This window comes from Meriones unguiculatus, chromosome 1 (assembly GCF_030254825.1).
Source record: "Meriones unguiculatus strain TT.TT164.6M chromosome 1, Bangor_MerUng_6.1, whole genome shotgun sequence".
Taxonomy (NCBI): Eukaryota; Metazoa; Chordata; class Mammalia; order Rodentia; family Muridae; genus Meriones; species Meriones unguiculatus.
The window spans coordinates 173,359,722-173,368,386 of NC_083349.1; the positions used below are offsets into that span (position 1 = coordinate 173,359,722).

Here is an 8,665-nt window from a genome sequence, read left to right on the forward strand (position 1 = left end):
TTCTTTGAATTGTTCTCTTTGTTTTTAGGTTATTGATTTCAGCCCTGACTTTGATTATTTCCTGCTGTCGACTTCTCTTGGGTGTGTTTGCTTTTTTTTTTTCTTTCGAGCTTTCAGGTAAGTGGTTAAGTTGCTAGTATGATTTCTTTCCACTTCCTTTATCAACACACTTAGTGCTATGAACTTTCCTCTTGTCATTACTTTTATTGTGTCCTATAAGTTTGGGTATGTTGTGCCTTTATTTTCACTGAATTCGAGAAACTCTTTAATTTCTTTCTTTATTTCCCCAGTGACCCAATGGTCATTAAATAGAGAGTTGTTCAGTGTTCAAGAGTTTGTAGGCATTATGTTGTTTCTGTTGTCAAAATCTAGCTTTAACCCATGGTGGTCTGATAGAATACAAGGTGCTATTTAAATTTTCTTGTATTTGTTGAGGCTTGCTTTGTGACTGAGTATGTGGTCAGTTTTGCATAAGGTTCAATGAGGTGCAAAGAAAAATGTATATTCTATTGTGTTTGGATGTTCTGTAGATATCTGTTAGGTCCAACTGACTCATAACATTGGTTAGTTTTCTTATTTCTCTGTTTAGTCTTTGTCTTGATGATCTGTCCATTGGTGAGAGAGATGTGTTGAAGTCTCCTACTATTAATGTGTAGCATTTAATATGTGATTTAAGCTTTAATAATGTTTCTTTTTCAAATGCGAGTGCTATTGCCTTTGGGGCATATATGTTCACAACTGAGACATCATCTTGGTTGTTTTTTACTTTGAAGAATATGGAATGCCCATTCTCCATCTCTTTTAATTAATTTTGGTTTAAAGTTTATTTTACTAGATATTAGAATAGCTACTCCAGTTTGCTTCTTGTTTGCTTGGAAAACCTTTTCAAGCCCTTTAGTCTGAGGTACTGTCTATCATTTTTTGCTGAGGTGTGTTTCTTGTATGCAGTAGTCTCTACAAGTGAGGCAGCATAGACTGAATTTCTGAACCAAATAAATATGTATGACTATCTGTTGTATAAGAATATACATTTGGGGTGTTTGAAAATGAAGGTAGCATATCTAACTCAATCTCCTTAAATATGGAAGCATTAACCCCCTGCTGAGATGTGTGTGAAAGATCTTCCTCTTTATTGTCCTCCTGGTGTAGAGCCAAGAAGTACATTATTGCTTTCCAGAATGCAAAATAATTGACAAGAATTTTATCTCCTTTGTCATTGGTTGTTTGTATAGACTCCTACAGGTTTCTAAATTTTCAGCATCTACAGTTTATTGTTTATGAAAACAAGGATTAAGATTCACAGTAGTACAAAGTTGTAGCACTGTGGATCTTAATATTTTGCTTCTTTGGATCATAGCAAATATTTCAATAATTGTATAAAATGTTTGTATCAGAGCCCTGAAAAGAACTGATATATTTTTACTTTGTTATCAATTACACTTTATTCACTTTGTATCCCCCCTCTAGTTCCCTCCCTCCTCCCCTCCCAACCCCTCCCTTCCTTCCCCTTCTCCACGAATACCTCTCCCCAAGTCCACTGATAGAAGAAGTCTTCTTTTCCTTTTTTTCTGATCCTAATCTATTAAGTCTCATCAGGAGTGGCTGCATTGTCTTCCTCTGTGGCCTGGTAAGGCTTCTCCCTCTTCAGGGGGAGGTGATCCAAGAGCACGCCAATCAGTTAATATCAGAGACAGTCCCTGATCCCGTTACTATGGAACCCACTTGGACACTGAACTGCCATGGGCTACATCTGTGCAGGGGTTCTAGGTTATCTCCATGCATGGTACTTGGTTGAAGTATGAGTCTCTGGGAAGAGCCCTATGTTCAAATTTTCTGGTTCTGTTGCTCTCCTTGTGGGGTTCCTGCCCTCTCCAGATCTTATTTCCCAGTTCTTACATGGGATTCCATGCACTCTGCCCAACACTTGGCTATAAGTCTCAGCGTCTGCTTTGATAGTCTGCAGGGCAGAGCCTTTTAGAGGCCCTCTGTGGCAGGTTTCTAGGTTGTTTCCTGTTTTCTTCTTCTTCTGATGTCCATCCTCTTTGCTTTTTGGGATGGGGATTGAGCATTTTGGCAAGAGTCCTCCCTCTTCATTAGTTTCTTTAGATGTACAGATTTTAGTAGGTTTATCCTATGTTATATGTCTATATGAATGAGCATATACCATGTGTCTTTCTGCTTCTGGGACAGCTCACTCAGAATGATTCTTTCCAGGTCCCACCATTTACCTGCAAATTTCATTATTTCCTTGTTTTTCATTGCAGAGTAATACTCCATTATGTAGATGTACCACAATTTCTTCATCCATTCTTCAGTTGAGGGGCATCTGGGTTGTTTCCAGCTTCTGGCTATTACAAATAAGGCTGCTACAAACATGGTTGAGCAAATATTCTTGTTGTGTACTTGAGCCTCTTTTGGGTATATGCCTAGGAATGGTATGGCTGGATCTTGAGGAAGCGCTATTCGTAGTCATCTGAGAAAGCACCAGATTGCTTTCCAGAGTGGTTGTACAAGTTTACATTCCCACCAGCAGTGGAGGAGGGATCTCCTTTCTCCACAACCTCTCCAGCATGTGTTGTCACTTGAGTTTTTGATCTTAGCCATTCTGATGAGTGTAAGATGAAATCTTAGGGTTGTTTTGATTTGCATTTCCCTTATGACTAAGGACATTGAACATTTCTTTAAGTGTTTCTCTGCCATTCGATATTCCTCTATTGAGAATTCTTTGTTTGGCTTTTTACCCCATTTTTTAATTGGATTACTTGATTTGTTGCTGTAACTTCTTATTTCTTTATATATTCTGGATATTAGCCCTCTGTCATATATACAGTTAGTGAAGATCCTTTCCCAGTCTGTAGGCTATCGTTTTGTTCTGATGACAGTGTCCTTTGCTTTACAGAAGTTTTCCAGTTTCATGAGGTCCCATTTATTGATTGTTGCTCTTAGAGCCTGTGCTGTTGGTGTTTAGGAAGTTGTCTCCTGTGCCAATGAGTTCAAGCCTCTTCCCCAATTTTTCTTCTAACGATGTAGTGAATCGGGTTTTATGTTGAGGTCTCTGATCCATTTGGATTTTAGTTTTTTCCAGGGTGATAAATATGGATCTATTTCATTTTTGTACATGTAGACAGTCAGGTGGACCATTTGTTGAAGATGCTATCTTTTTTTCTGTTGTATAGTTTTGGCTTCTTTGTAAAAAATTCAAGTATCTGTAGGTGTGTAGATTTATTTCTGGGTCTTCTATTTGCTTCCATTGATCCACTTTTCTGCTTCTATGCTAGTGCCATGCAGTTTTCATTACTGTGGCTCTGTAGTACAGCTTGAGATACCTCCAGATAATCTGTTGTTGTTCAGGATTGTTTTAGCAATTCTGGCCTTTTTTGTTTTTCTGTATGAAACTGAGAATTGTTCTTTCAAGATCTGTAAAGAATTGTGTTGGTATTTAGATTGCTTTTGACATGATGGCATTTTTACTATGTTAATCCTGCCAATCCATGAACATGGGAATCTTTTTATCTTCTGATATATTCTTCAATTTCTTTCTTCAGAGATTTCAAGGTTTTTTTTTTTTTTTTTTCAAATAGATCTTTCACTTGCTTGGATAGAGTCACACCAAGGTACTTCATGTTATTAGTGTGTGAAGGGTGCAGGGTGAGGGCTGAAGGGCGTAGTTTCTCTAATTTCTTTCTCAACTCCTTTGTGTTTCATATGCAGGAAGGCTACTGATTTTTTTGAGTTAATTTTGTATCCAGCCACTTTGGTGAAGGTGTTTATTAGCTGAAGGAGATCTCTGGTTGAATTTTTGGGGTCACTCATGTATACTTTAATATCATCTGCAAGCAGTGATACTTTGACTTCTTCCTTTCCAATTTGTATCCTCTTGATCTCCTTTACTTGTCTTATTGCTCTACCTAGGACTTCAAGTACTATCTTGAAGTGATATGGAGAGAGTGGGCAGCCTTATCTTGTCCTTGATTTCAGTGGGATTCATTTAGGTTTTTCTCCATTGAGTTTGATGTTGGCTATAGGCTTGCTGTATATTGCCTTTACTATGTTTAGGTATGTGCCTTGTATCCCTGATCTCTCCAAGATTTTAAAGATGAATGGGTGTTGGACTTTGTCAAATGCTTTTTCTGTATCTAAGGAGATGATCATGTGATTTTTCTCCTTCAGTTTGTTTATATGGTGGATTACCTTGATGGATTTCTGTATACTGAACAACCCCTGCATGCCTCGGATGAAGCCTACTTGGTCATGGTGGATGGTATCTTTTATGTGTTCTTGGATTAGGTTTTCGAGTATTTTATTGAGTATTTTTGCATCAATGTTCATAAGAGAGATAGGTCTGAAGTTCTCTTTTATTGTTGGGTCTTTGTGTGGTTTAGGTATCAAGGTGACTGTGGCTTCATAGAATGAGTTTGTTAATGTTCCTTCTGTTTCTATTTTATGGAATAGTTTGAAGAGAATTGGAGTTAGCTCTTCTTTGAAGGTCTGGTAGAATTCTGCACTGGAACCATCTGGCCCTGGGGTTTTTTTTGGAAGCGAGACTTTTGATGACTGCTTCAGTTTCCTTGGGAGATACAGGACTATTTAATCTATTTACCTGACTTGATTTAATTTTGGTGACTAGAATCTATCAAGATAATTGTCCGTTTCATTTAGATTTTCAAATTTTGTGACATATAGACTTTTGTAGAACGACCTGATGATTGTTTAGATTTCCTCAGTGTCTGTAGTTATGTCCCCTTCCTTTTCATTTCTGATTTTGCTGATTTGGATAGTTTCTCTCTGCCTTTTAGTTAGTTTGGCTAAGGGTTTGTCTATCTTGTTGATTGTCTCAAAAAAACCAGCCCTTGGTCTCATTGATTGTTTGAATTGCTTTCTTTGTTTCTAATTAATTGATTTCAGCTCTGAATTTTATTATTTCCAATCATCTACTCTTCTTGCCTGTGTCTGCTTCTTCTTTTTTTTTTTTTTCTGGAGCTTTTGGGCGTGCTCTTAAGTTCCTTGTATGGGATGTCCCAAAAATAAGGAATGCTTCAGGAATTTGCATGTCCTCCTTGTGCATGGGCTATGCTAATCTTCTCTGTATCATTCCAGTTTTAGTATATATGTTCCCGAAGGGAGCACTCATCCTCCCTCTTTCTCTTGCAATTCCCCTGGTGTTCTTCCTCCCCACTTGCCTCAAATTCACAATCCCTTATTTGTAAATTAATATTATTAAATATATGTATGCATGCATGAATATGTATGTATGTATGTATGTTTGTGTAGCCTAGTTTGTCCATTTTATTTTTATTTTTTCTACTTAATGAATTTTTTTAAAATTTTTTATTTTATTTTACTTTTATTTTTATTAATTACACTTTATTCACCCTGCATCCCCCCATAAGCCTCTCCCTCCTCTCCTCCCAGTCCCACCCTCCCTTTCCCCCTTATGCATACCCCTCCCCAAGTCCACCAATAGGGAAGGCCCTCCTCTCCTTCCCTCTGATCCCAGTCCACCAGATCACATCAGGAGTGGCCTCATTGTCATCCTCCGTGGCCTGGTAAGGCTGCCCTTCCCTCAGGGGGAGGTGATCAAAGAGACTATGCCTCCAGACTATGCCCACCAGACTATGCCAGAAGCAGTCCCTCCTCCCATCACCATGTAACCCACTTAGACACTAAACTGCCATGGACCACATCTGCTCAGGGGCCCTAGGCCATCTCCATGCCTGGTACTTGGTCGGGGTATGAGTCTCTGGGAAGACCCCTGTGTTCAAATTTTCTGGTTCTGTTGCTTTCCTTGTGGGGTTCCCGTCCTCTCCAGATCCTACTATTTCCTACTTCTTACATAAGATTCCATACACTCCGCCCAACCATCAGCCATAAGTCTCAGTGTCTGCCCCAATAGTCTGCAGGGCAGAGCCCCCCAGAGGCCCTCCCTGGCAGGCCTCTAGGCTGTTTCCTGCCTTCTTCTTCTGATGTCCATCCTCTTTGCCCTTTGGGATACTGATTGAGCATTCTAGTCAGAGTCTTCCCTCTAGATCAGTTTCTCTATATGTACAGATTTTAGTAGATTTATCCTATATTATAAGTCTATATGAGTGAGTATATACCATGTGTGTCCTTCTGCTTCTGGGAAAGCTCACTCAGGATGATCCTTTCCAGGTCCCACCATTTACCTGCAAATTTCATTATTTCTTTGTTTTTCATTGCAGAGTAATACTCCATTATGTAGATGTACCACAATTTCTGCATCCATTCTTCAGTTGAGGGGCATCTGGGTTGTTTCCAGCTTCTGGCTATTACAAATAAGGCTGCTACAAACATGGTTGAGCAAATATCCTTGTTGTGTACTTGAGCCTCTTTTGGATATATGCCTAGGAATGGTATGGCTGGATCTTGAGGAAGCGCTATTCGTAGTCATCTGAGAAAGCACCAGATTGCTTTCCAGAGTGGTTGTACAAGTTTACATTCCCACCAGCAGTGGAGGAGGGTTCCCCTTTCTCCACAACCTCTCCAGCATGTGTTGTCACTTGAGTTTTTCATCTTGGCCATTCTGATGGGTGTAAGGTGAAATCTCAGGGTCATTTTGATTTGCATTTCCCTGATTGCTAATGAGGTTGAACATTTCTTTAAGTGTTGCTCTGCCATTCGATATTCCTCTACAGAGAATTCTCTGTTTAGCTCTGTTCCCCATTTTTTAATTGGATTACTTGGTTTGCTGCTTTTCAGCATCTTTAGTTCTCTATATATACTTGATATGAGCCCTCTGTCAGATAAAGGGTTGTCCATTTTATTTTGCTTGTATGCATTTCTACTAAGTGTTGTCCACATGAGATAACCTATCCTGGGGCTGTAATATTGAGAAAACCGGTTCTTCCTCATTAGACATAGTTGTCTATAGCTCTTTATATTGGATTGAAGCTTGAGAATTTTCCTCATCGACCTTGATATGTTGACTGTTGTCACTATGGAGGTCTTGTTGAGCTAACCCCAGTGCTGAGATTTCACAGGTGTATCTTCCATGTCATATAAAGAAGACAACACCTAGGAACAGATATTCTGGTCCTCTACTAACACTACCTTTTTTGGCTCTTTCTCGGGTCAGGATTTCTGAGCTTTAGGAGTTAGTGTTTCATAGCTGGTGTAACAATTGGGGCTGGGAATGCCATGTTGTGTTGCTCTCTCCATTTTGACCAGCTCATAGTCAATGTGAATCACAAAGCCTTTTCTTCTTGCCCTCTCTACACAACAAGAGTTTAGGTGTATGTCTCTCACTAAGTTGCTTTCTGAACCACTCTTCATCTTACTCCCCACCCCAGACAAAGGAAGGGACACAAATGGTTTGGATAGTTGATGGATACACACAGGACCCCAGTCACAACACAGGATTGGTACACAGTCATCTAGCACAGTGAAGCCCAGTGGTCTCTGATTACCCATGACACAAGGCGCACACACCATCTTCAGTTAAGCACTTCTTGCTTTGCCTCAAGCTGGGGCACAGGTATAGCCAGGACCTGATGCTAGATTAATCCCCACATGTGTCTGGGACTTTGAATACAAGGGCAGAGGTTGGATAGTCTACTTTTCTGATCCATTGTGTCTTGGGAAGAAGATTCATGGCTTCCCTTGCTCCTGTTCTAACTGATAGAATCAGGGAGGCTTCCTGGAAGAGTGAACTTTTATTAAGAGCTAAGCTAGTCTAAGTCAAATCAGGCACCTAGGATACTTTATTATGGTCTCAGAGTACAATTGACATTCACTGTGTACTCCTACAACATGTGTGCTCCTACAAATATGTATTTGATAAGACATTTTATGTGTGTGTCTATATGTTTGTATGTTACTGATGAAAAATAGATACCATGTGTCAAAATAGGCCCTGATAATTTTCACTGACTTTTCAATACCTTTCAATTTTACACAGTTTGATTTATTACAAAATTCAGCATCCCTCAGTGAGTTCAATTGCATTCCCATTTTGTTTCCTCTCTACATAATAGCAAGGGTTAACACAGCATAGCTGTCACAAATAACGGCCTAATGTGTAGGTACGTATAACATGTAATGTTAGTAAAATATGCCAAATGTTTCTTTGTGGATTTTTCCTATATCCTTGTTGTTATTTTATGTTTCTTCTTCCTCCATCTGTAACTGACATCTTACCCCTATTTAATAAAAGCTCCCTCCCAGTTCCTCCTTTCATCTTAAAGTCAGTTGTATCCTGCAGCATCATTCTGGTGCTCCTAGTAAGGTCCTGTTTTACTTTCTTGAATTCTGTGATTACTCTAGATCCTTACTTCTTAATAAAGATTTTATAATACAAACACTTGATATTTGGAATAGTGAAACAGAGGGAGTCTGTTTATGACCCTTCAAAGTTGCTTATCAGCCGAGGATGACAAGATTCTCTGGCCAAGTGCAAAGAACAGTTCATAAATTATTAATGCATGAAATATATGACCCTTTCTCTTTTTTTGAATAACCAGGACAGTACGATCTTATATAACTTTATGCTTTGTTTTTCTGTTGCCTGTGTTTGCCTTTTTTTCAACAGTAACTGATAATTTGTAAAGAGGTTTACTTTGCGCTGAGTATACAGAGGGAAATTGTTGACAGATGCAGGGAGACAAGATGGGGAATAGGGATACAGTGTCATTGCTGAAGAAATCTGGAA

The 8,665-nt window shown here is 39.2% G+C and overlaps 1 non-coding gene across 1 annotated transcript; it reads right to left on the reverse strand.

Annotated features, from left to right (window-relative positions):
• Nucleotides 1-5,020: 5,020 nt before the first annotated feature.
• LOC132652079 (U6 spliceosomal RNA) lies at nt 5,021-5,125 on the reverse strand. Its single transcript, XR_009589570.1, has one exon. It is a non-coding gene; the product is annotated as a U6 spliceosomal RNA (small nuclear RNA).
• Nucleotides 5,126-8,665: the final 3,540 nt, after the last annotated feature.